Genomic DNA, 8,903 nt, shown 5'->3' on the forward strand with positions numbered 1-8,903 from the left:
CAGCCACTCACCACGTGCCTGTAGAGCACCTGAAATGTGGTTAGTCTGAATGGAGATGTTCTGTAAGTGTAAAATACACACCAGACTCCCAAAACAGTACAAAAAAGTAAAATATTTCATTAATAATGTTTATATTGATTATATGTTGAAATAACAGCACCTTGTTTATATTGGGGCTGAATAAAATATATTATTAAATTAATTTCTACCTGTTCCTTTTTATTTATTAATGTGGCAACTAGAAAAATTTTAATTACATAAGTCGCTTACATAGTTCACATAGCCAGTGCTGCTCTAGAGGCTTGGTCAGGTTCAGATTTGAGCTTTCAGTGAGAATATTTCATATACTACAAGGGGGTACATAGAAAGACTGGTTACCTCTCTTTTTTTGTGGTAAGAATGATCAGTGTAGTCAGCCTGATCCATCCATTCTAAAATTACCTATCAGCCTCTCACCTAACAGTTTTAGCAGCAATTGATAACTATCGTCTTAATGAGGGTTTCTTGCCCTCAGCACTATTGGCATTTTGGGCAAGATAATTCTTTGTTGGGGCTGCCCTGTGCATTGTAGGATGTATAGCAGCATCCCTAGTCTCTGCCTGCTAGATGCCAATAGTATCTCTCCCTGCCTCCAGTTGTGACAATAAAAATGTCTCTAGATATTGCCAAATATGCCCTGTGGGGCAAAATCACTTTCCTACCATCCCACCTCCATCTGCAATTTGAAAATCACTGGTCTAGAGCCCTTATCTCAGTGAAGCCAAACACAAATTCAACCTTTTCAGTGAAGTCTTCCCCTAACACCATCTTCCTACAACCAAAAATCAACCCCTTCAACTCTGTATTTCCCTAGCACCCTGTGACATTCTAGTAGCATTTATTGCATTATTTTACAATTGTTTGGGTCTGTTCCCTTCCCTAGAATGTGAGCTCCTCAAGGGCAGCCTCCACACCTTTGTATTCGTACTGTCTGAAAGAGTATCTGAATGTAGGGCTCAATGGATGAAATGCCTAATCAGGGCAAGAGGCCAGAACCTCTGAGTTCCCTGATCCCACTAAGAAGAAAAGCATGACTGCCTATCTGATTGCTCAGGAACCATTCCTGAAGTCTGCCTATTAGAGGGCCCTTGTGTCGAATGTACTGTTTGTGAGAAGAAGTTTGGAGTCAGACCTGTCATTATAATTGAGAATTTATTCATTCGTTCAAGAAACATACTGAGGGCTTCCCTGGTGGCGCAGTGGTTGCGAATCCGCCTGCCGATGCAGGGGACACGGGTTCGTGCCCCGGTCTGGGAAGATCCCACGTGCCGCGGAGCGGCTGGGCCCGTGAGCCATGGCCGCTGGGCCTGTGCATCTGGAGCCTGTGCTCCACAACGGGAGAGGCCGCAACAGTGAGAGACCCGCATACCACAAAAAAAAAAAAAAAAAAAAAAAAAAGAAACATACTGAGCACCAACTACTGGACAAACATTTTTTCCCTCAAAATTAGAGATATGTGAAGAACAAGCCAGAAAAGGTACTCCCTGAAAAAGCTATATCCTAATGCTAGGGGGATGTGCCTGAGGTGTCAATAAACAAATACACAAATAAATACATAGATAAGTAAGATAATCTCAATTTGGGATTATAAGTGTATAAAGAAAATAAACAACATTATATGATAAAGAGTACAGAATGGGAAACAATTACTTTTAGACAGAGAAAGAATGAGGTGGAGAAAGCCATGAGCAAAACAGGGAAGGGCATTCCAGGCAGAAGAAAGAGCAAATGCCAGGACTCTGCAATAGAAAAGAGCTAGATGTGTTCAAATAACAGATTGCAGGTCAGGGTGACTGGAGCACACTGAGAGGGACATGTGGAACAAGACAGCTCAGAAGCATGGGCAGGACAGTGTAGACCATGGGCAAGTTTTGGACTTTAAGAATGAGAAGAAGGTGTTGAATAGCTTAGGAAATAGATTTGGGGACTTCCCTGGTAGCACAGTGGTTAAGAATCCGCCTGCCAATGCAGGGTTCGAGCCCTGGTCCGGGAAGATCCCACATGCCGTGGAGCAACTAAGCCCGTGTGCCACAACTACTGAGCCTGGGCTCCAGAGCCCACGAGCCACAACTACTGAAGCCCGCGCGCCTACAGCCCATGCTCAGCAACAAGAGAAGCCACCGCAATGAGAAGCCCGCGCACGGAGACGAAGAGTAGTCCCCACTCGCTGCAACTAGAGAAAGCCCGCGCACAGCAGCAAAGACCCAATGCAGCCAAAAATAAAATTAATAAGTAATTTTTTTAAAAAAGAAAACAGATTTGAATTACACAATTTACATTTAAAAAATAATAGCTTTACTGAGATATAATCCATGTTCTATAAAATTCATCCTTTTTAAAGTGTACTGTTTAGTAGTTTTCAGTGTGTTCACAGAGTTGTGCAGCCATCACCACTATCTAATTTTAGAATATTTTCATTACCTCAAAAAGAAACCCCACTCCCCATTCTCTCTTACCCCCAGACCCTGGCAACTACTGACCTACCTTCTCTGTGGATTTGCCTATATATTTCACATAAATGAAAACATATAATATGTGGCCTTTTGTGTCTGGTTTCTTTCACTTAGCATAAAGTTTTCAGTGTTCATTCATGTTTTAGCATGTATCAGTACTTTGTTTCTTTTTATGGCTGAATACTGCATTCTATGGATATACTACTTTTATTTATCCATTCATCTGTTGATGGACACTTGGGTTGTATTCACTTTTTGTCTTTTATGAAAAGTGCTACTATAAACCTTCATATAAAATTTGTGTGGACATTATTGTCATTTCTCTTGGGCATATGACTAAGAATGGAATTATTGAGTCCTGTGGTAACTCTATGCTTAACTTTTCAAGGAATTGCTGGGCCACTTTTCCAAAATGACTAAACAATTTTACAATCCCACCAGCAATATATGGTTCACCTCCACGTCCTTGCCAACACCTGTCATTGTTCGTCTTTTTTTAGCCATCTGAGTGGAATAGAGGAATATCTCGTGATTCTGATTTGCATTTTCATAATGACTAATGATTTGAGGATCTTTCCAAGTACTTCTTGGACATTTTTACATCTCCCTTGAAAAACATGCCCATTCAAACTTTTTGCCCATTTTTATTATTTTATTTATTTTATTTATTATTATTATTTTTTGCGGTATGCGGGCCTCTCACTGTTGTGGCCTCTCCCGTTGCGGAGCACAGGCTCTGGATGCACAGGCTCAGCGGCCATGGCTCACGGGCCCAGCCGCTCCGCGGCATGTGGGATCTTCCCAGACCGGGGCACGAACCCGTGTCCCCTGCATCGGCAGGCGGACTCTCAACCGCTGCGCCACCAGGGAAGCCCTTGCCCGTTTTTAATTGGGTTATCTGTCTTTTTATTTTTGAGTTGGAAGAGTTCTTTATATTTTCTAGATACAAATCTTTTATTGGATATATAATTTGCAAATATTTCTCCTCATTCTGGAAGTTGTCTTTTCACTTTCTTGATGGTATCCTTTGAAGCACAAAAGTTTTTAATTTTGATGAAGTCCTATTTTTTCTTTTGTCCCTTGTGCTTTTGGTGTTATATCTAGTAAGGCTTTGTCTAACCTAAGGTCACAAAGATTTACTCCTGTATTTTCTTGTAAGAGTTTTATTGTTTTAGCTCTTACATTTAGGCCTATGAGCCACTTGAATTAATTTTTGTATGTTGTGTGAGAAAAAGGTCCCACTTCACCTTTTGCATAAAGTTATCTAGTTGCCCCAACACCATTTGTTGAAAAGATTATTCTTTTCCCATTGAATGGTCTTGGCACCCTTATCAAAAATCAGTTGACAATAAATGTGAGAGTTTATTTATGGATTCTCAATTCTGTTCCATTACCTATATGTCAATCTTATGCCAGTACCACATGGTCTAGATTACTATAGATTTGTAGTAAGTTTTGAAATTGAGAAGTGTGCGTCTCCCACTTTTGTTCTTCTTTTTCAAGATAATTTTGGTTATCCTGGTTCTCTTATACTTCCACAAGAATTTTAGGCTCAGCTTTTCAATTTCTGAAAGGAAGCCAACCGAAATTTTGATAGAAATAGTGTTGAATCTTAAGATTAATTTGGGGAGTACTGCCACGTTAAGTCTTGCAAACCAAGAAAATAGGATGATTTCCCTTTTATTTATGTCTTCTTCAATTTCTTTCGACAATGTTTTGTGCTTTTCAGTGTGCATGTTTTGCATGTCTTTTGTTAACTATTTTATTCTTTTTGATGCTACTGGAAATGGAATTTTAAACATTTCATTTTGGATTGTTCATCAGTATATAGAAATACAATTGATTTTCATATACTGATCTCATACCTACAACCTTGCTGAACTCATTTACTAGTTCTATAGTGTGTGTGTCTTTTTTTTTTTTTTTTCCTAATTGCCTTGGCTAGAATTTCTATAACAGTGTTGAATAGAAGTGGAAAGAGTGGGCATATTTCTCTTGTGCATTACCTTAGGGGTAAAGTTTTAAGTCTCTCACTATTAGGTATGATTTAGAAGTGTGTATTTTACAGATGTCCTTTATCAAGTTGAAGAAATTACCTTTGATTGCTACTTTGTTAGGTATTTTTATCATAAAAGGGTATATAGTATTTTGTCAATGGCTTTTTGGAGTCAATAGCATTACCATATGTTTTTTGTTATTTATTCCCTTAATATGACGTATTACATTGATTGACTTTACTATGTTGATTCAATTTTGTATTTGCATTCTTGGGACAAGTCTCACTTGGTCATGGTTGTATAATCCTTTAAATATGTTGCTAGATTCAGCTTGCTAGTATTTTGTTAAGGATTTTTGCATTTATATTCATAAGGGATATTGGTCTGTGATTTTCTTGTGATGCCTTTGTCTGGTTTTGGTATCAGAGTACACTGGTTTCATAGAATATATTAGGCAGTGTTCCCTCTTGTTCTATTTTTTTCTAAGAGTTTGCAAAGGATTAGTATTCTTTTTTAGACATCTGGTAGATTTCAATAGTGAAGTCATCTGGGCCTGGGTTTCTCTTTGAGAGAGTTTTTTTTTTTTTTTTTTTTTTTTTTTTTTACTAATTCATTCTATTTACTTATTATAGGTCTGTTCAGATTGTCTATTTCTTCTTGAGTCAGTTTTGGTAGTTTGTGTCTTTCTAGGAATTTGTCCATTTTTCCTGTGTTATCTATTTTGTTAGCATACAATAGTTCATACTATTCCCTTATAATAATTTTTATTTCTGTAAGTTCAATAGTGATGTCCTCTCTTTCTCTCCTGAGTTGAGTAATTTGAGTCCTTCTTTTGTTTTTCTTGTTCAGTCTGGCTAAAAGTTTGTCAACTTTATTGATTTTTCAAAGAATCAACTTTTGGTTTCATGGAGTTTTTTTCTATTGTTTTCTAATGTTTTTTTCACTACCTTCCACACTCATCTGAATTATTTTCTTCCTTCTGCTAGCTTTGGGTTTAGTTTGCTGTATTTTTGTAGTTTCTCAAAGTGGCAGTTTAGGCTATTGATTTAAGATCTTTTTTAATATAAGAAGTTACTTGTAAAATTTCTATCTAAGCACTACTTTTGCTTTATCCCATAAGTTTTAGAATGCTCTGTTTTCATTTTCATTAATCTCAGTCTTTTCTTATTTCTCTTGTGATTTCTTCTCTGACCCATTGTCTATTTTAAGAGCACATTGTATAATTTCCACATATTTGTGAATTCCCCAAATTTCCTTCTGTTATTAATTTTTAATTTCAATCTATCATGGTTTGAGAACATACTTTGTATGTTTTAAATCCTTGTAACATTTTTTTTTTTTTTTTTTTGCGGTATGCGGGCCTCTCACCATTGTGGCCTCTCCCGTTGAGGAGCACAGGCTCCGGATGCGCAGGCTCAGTGGCCATGGCTCACGGGCCCAGCCGCTCCGTGGCACGCGGGATCTTCCCTGACCAGGGCACGAACCCGTGTCCCCTGCATCGGCAGGCGGACTCTCAACCACTGCGCCACCAGGGAAGCCCCCTCCTAACATTTTTTTGGCTTGTTTTGTGGCTTAAACTATGGTTTATCCTAGAGGATGCTTCATGTGTGCTTTAGAAGAATGTCTGTTCCACAGCTGTTGAGTGTTCTACAAATATGTTAAGTGTCTAGTTGGCTTATAGTGTTATTCAAATCTTCTATTTCCTTTGATTTTCTATATGGTTGTTCTAGCTATTATTGAATGTAGGGTATTGAAATCTCCAATTATTATTGTTCAATTGTCTATTTCTCCTTCCACTTCTGTCAGTTTTTGCTTCATGTATTTTCAGCTCTGTTGTTAGGTGATATGTTTGTAATTTTTATGTCTTTTTCCTTATGGATTGACACCTTTGTCATTAAAATATCTCCTTCTCTGTTTCTATGACATTTCTTGTCTTAAAGTCTATTTTGTCTCATTTTAGGATAGTCGTTCCCCCCATCCCCATCCCCAGTTATCTTTGATTATTCTTTGCATGGTATCTCTTTTTATATCATTTTTTCAATCTATTTATGTATTTGAAGCTAAATATGTCTCTTTTAGACAATACAGTTGGACAATGTTTTATAAAATCCATTTGCCAATCTCTGCCTCTTGATTAGCGTGTTTAGTTCATTTTGCTATTTGTTTTCTATACGTTTTATATATTTTTCGTTCCTCTAGTCCTCTGTTATTTCCTTCTTTTGTGTAGAATAGATATTTGCTAGTATACCATTTTAATTCCCTTGACATACACACACACACACACAGATACACACACACACGACTTTGAGATTAATGAAAATGAAAACAGAGCATCCCAAAATTTACAGGATGAAGTGAAAGCAGTACTTAGATAGAAATTTTACCTGTAACTCCTTATATTAAAAAAGATCTTAAATCAATAGCCCAAACTGACGTTTGAGAAACTACAATATATATTTGTATATATATATATATTTTCAACTTTATAAGGAAGAAGGGATATTTATTTGGAATGGTCTCTCTTTGCCCTCTTTGTACTTTATTCAAACAAAATTATTAAAATAATAATTTATAACCAGATAATTAAGAATTGATTACATTATGCCTGCATCCATTGTTTATAAATGTAAATAACAGTGTGTCACTTTTCTTCTTTTTTAGCTGTGTCACGCAGCTTGTGGGATCATAGTTCCCCAACCAGGGATTGAACCTGGGCCCTGGCAGTGAAAGTGCCAAGTCCTAACCACTGGACCGCCAGAGAATTTCTACTGTGTATCTCTCAGATGCTTTGGTTAACAGGAAAAAAAGCAGTCCTTGATAAAATGCAATATTTTCACACAAATTTGTGTACAACTTAAACTTAAGCAACATAGTAAGTACTTATTATATTCACATGCAAAGAAAAATGTATGAACCGCCTAAACGATACAGCATTAAAAAAATTAACATTCACTTCCAACTATTCTGTGGCTTTTAACATCATGTGGTGCCTTTAAAGGTCAAAAACAATAAGCTGTCTAGAAATATTCAGAATAGTAATAGTATTACATTGTGAATTTTATTTTCAAATTTAGGTCAATAAGAAGGAAAATAATAAAGTTAAGTAGTCAAAAGAAGTATCTAAAAAAGGATAGTCATTTATATATACAGAGGATTTGAACAGTACATATTCACTTCCAGTTGATCCAGTTGATTCAATCCTATTTACACATTTAAAATAGAAAATACATCTTTTTTCTTTTTTTGGCCATGCTGCGAGGCTTGCAGGATCTTAGTTCCCCAACCAGGGACTGAACCCCAGCCATTGCAGTGAAAGCGCTGAGTCCTAACCACTGGATCACCAGGGAATCCCCAAAATACATCTTAATTGTCAAGAAGCTGAAGATATTTAGCACCAGGAAAGGAACTTTACTTAGCCTTTGATCATGACCTCAATTTCTTGACATAGGAAAAGAAATTTTATGAAATCTCTATGTATTTATCACTATCAAAAGAATTTTGAAAAGTTAACTGCTACATATCATCAATTCACAAGCGATTCAAAGGGAAGAAAACCTTAAAACTGGGACTACTTGATATTGCGCACAGCTCTCCTAAGGTGGTCTGTTTTCATCTCCTTCAAGGCTTGCTCCAATTGCTGAACCAAATGGAGCAGGGTGGCTGGGTGTGTCTGCAGAACTTGGGTGTTATGATCTCCATTCTTTAAGGTGTAGCTTTACAGTCACTGTTGGTTTAATCTGTTGCCTGAGGCTTCTGCTTGCAAGCTGTACATCTAGTCGCCATTCAAGGGCTGTGGTAACTGGGGAGGTCTGGTGTTGATTCACTCAGTATAGTTCTAATCTCCTTTCTGTTGTCCAGATAAAGCTGAAGCAACAGTTTGTTCAATTCTTCAGAGAATCCCAGAACAAAAACAGTCTTGGAAATCCAGTTCAGAAATCATAAGCTTTGAACTTTCAGTGAGGAGGTATATTAATTCTTCCACACCATGTTGGACAGGGTCACTACTCATGCTGAGCTTTCTCACAGCACCTTCGTAGATCTTGGGGTTCGAACCTCACCTCGGGAACGCCACCACAATTCGCCCAAACTCAGAGACCACTGTGCTGTCCACTTGGGGCAGGAAGGCCAGGTGCTCCTTGTGCTCCTCCGACAGGTCCAGTGGCATCTTCACCGGGCAGCTGATTTCATCCTTATTTTTTTTAAGTTAGTCTTAGTGGTTGCCCTGGCATCTTTTAAAAAAATTAATTAATTGACTGATTGATTGATTAATTAATTTATTTATTTTTGTCTGTGTTGGGTCTTTGTTTCTATGCTAGGGCTTTCTCTAGCTGCGGCGAGCGGGGGCCACTCTTCATCGCGGTGCGCGGGTCTCTCACTATCGCGGCCTCTCTTGTTGCAGAGCGCAGGCTCCAGA

The 8,903-nt window shown here is 37.8% G+C and overlaps 1 pseudogene; it reads right to left on the minus strand.

The window, feature by feature from the left end:
• Positions 1 to 8,057: 8,057 nt before the first annotated feature.
• LOC102992347 (COMM domain-containing protein 2-like) lies at positions 8,058 to 8,654 on the minus strand (annotated as a pseudogene).
• Positions 8,655 to 8,903: the final 249 nt, after the last annotated feature.

This window comes from Physeter macrocephalus, chromosome 2 (genome assembly GCF_002837175.3).
Source record: "Physeter macrocephalus isolate SW-GA chromosome 2, ASM283717v5, whole genome shotgun sequence".
NCBI classification, from domain to species: domain Eukaryota; kingdom Metazoa; phylum Chordata; class Mammalia; order Artiodactyla; family Physeteridae; genus Physeter; species Physeter macrocephalus.